We start from the raw sequence: 2,224 nt of genomic DNA, 5'->3' as shown, positions 1-2,224 counted from the left end.
CTCTTGATGCTTCAGGGAGGCAGTAAGTTGCCCTAGGACACTCTGAGGTACAACTCAAGTTGCATGACGTGGTGTAAGGCAAAGACATTTGGCCCTTTCTCTTTCTTTCCCTCCCAATCCCTTACATGAGGTTGGGGAGCCTTTTCCACACTTGCACCTGCGATATGGGTAGCTACTGCAGGGCTGCGACACTTTGTGCCCTTTCTGCCTTCAGTGAGTTGCACATAACCACCACTGTCATCATCTTCAGCAGCAGCAGCGCACTGAGGACTCCTTGGGATGCTGCTACTCAGATGAACAGCACTGAACTGAATCAATACTCTCTTAGGCAATCAGATAGTTTCTCATGGTCTCAAAACCCAAGGAAATGATCCTGTCCCCAGGCCTCTTGGATTTTGCACAGGTTTCATTTCAGTCAATAAAATAATATTCCTTTCTGTATCCTTCTTCAGAATTAACATTTCAGGTGGTGGTGTGGCAATACAGTAAATAAAAGGTTAGAGTCCCTCTGATCACATCAGAAACAGCACTAACCTGGGATGAATTCACTCTCCATGTTCAGATTTATCTTTTTGCTTGAAGGCTTTCTGCTGCAGTAGTTACTGCTTTTCTAGCCCATTCTAACTTTAGGTCCTAAGTCAGCACAAAACTAGCTTAAAAACAGAGCACTGGTGCTAACTCCCTGCCATATGCTCCAATCAACTCGACAAAAGTGTCATTGTGTGGCCCACCTCTACTCCGAGTCAAGTTTGTATTACTGTGTGATCCTTTCCAATGATGGTGAAAACACAGTCTCGCTAAGGAGAACTTACATGTTTGCATCTCTCATGGATGCAAATACCTAAGTTTGTCCGAATGAAGTGCCAGAAATTCATTGTCTACCATCAGATTTCTATTGAGTACCAGCTTTTGTCACCTGCAATAGGCAGAGGATGTGTCATAGCCTTAAGATGTAGAAATGTGATTTCTTTAACTAAACAGAAGTTATTCCACACATGATGCTGAGCTGCTACCGTTTTCCTCATCCCATGAATAAAACAGTACTGTTGTTGGAAGCACTGCGGCTTAGCTCCTGGGAGTTCCTGCATGCGAAGCCATGCCAAAACTTCCCCTTATAGCGAGAAACAGTCATGAGGAAAAAAAAAAAAAAATCTTAATTACTGCAATAAGTAGGGTTGACTATTTTATGAGTCAGGCTGTTTGTGAGGTCAATTTTTCCACCAAATTTTCCTGAGAGTTGACAGAGAGGGAGATGAGCAAACATACTGCACCACATTCTCGTTGTGGTTGAAGTTTTGTGATTAATTGCCATCAGCTGCCTCAAATCATTAAGACAGAGCACAAGAGTATTATGAGATCATGTTTTGACAGCCTTTAACTCCAGAGCTCTGCTCGGGTTTCTTCCACAGAAGTTGGAGAAATGGCTGTGAGAAGGAGGGATACCAAAGTTTCCCAGATCAGCGGGTCCTGAGAAGAAGAGAGCGATTCTGACCTGGGCTGTCTAATAGGCCAGCGAAGAGGCTCACTCTGGGGACTATACTCCCATCCCCTGGCACAGCAAGTACCTATACAGAAGAATAAAAAAACCTTTCCATTACTAATGGAGCAGACACAGTCAAGGCTAGTTGCAACTTTTCAAATTAAAAAAAAAAAAGCCCATTTTTCATTTAAAGAAAAAAACCACACACCCCAGCTCTAACTCTGTGGAGCCCAGAGCCTCTCCCTGCTGGGGTACCTTGCTGGAGTCACTTCCTCGCCCTGTGCTGGTGGCCCCTCACATCCTCTCGATCGCAGGAGATCAGCTCTCTCAGGGAGGCACTCTCTCTGCCTTTAACGTGAAGCAGCTGTGATTTTCACCAAAGCCACTTTACACAACACAAAGAAGAGCCAGGTGAGGGCTCCTGTTACTTGTTTTGCTCATCCATTCCTGACTGCATTATCCCCTACTACCTGGGCTCCCTCGCTGCTCATAAATGTTCCCTTTAAAAGTACCACCAGCTACAGTATGGAAGTTGGTGATGTATAGCATATTCTAAAGAAAGATTTGCCTCTGTGCAAAAAGCTTCCTGACCTCGTGGCCAAAGAAGAACAAAATAATGTATTAACAAAAACACGGTTCACTGCCAAAGAAAAGGAGTTCCTGTAAGGACTGAAACAATAAATCTCCTCTGTACTGAACTCCCAGAGGGAGTATGTTGTGTTTCCTCCTGTTCTTTATCAAAGT

The sequence above is a fragment of the Pygoscelis adeliae genome, unplaced genomic scaffold (genome assembly GCF_000699105.1).
Source record: "Pygoscelis adeliae isolate BGI_AS28 unplaced genomic scaffold, ASM69910v1 Scaffold87, whole genome shotgun sequence".
In the NCBI taxonomy this organism is placed as follows: Eukaryota; Metazoa; Chordata; class Aves; order Sphenisciformes; family Spheniscidae; genus Pygoscelis; species Pygoscelis adeliae.
The sequence above is the reverse complement of the archived record's forward strand: the minus strand, read 5'-3'. Positions refer to the sequence as shown.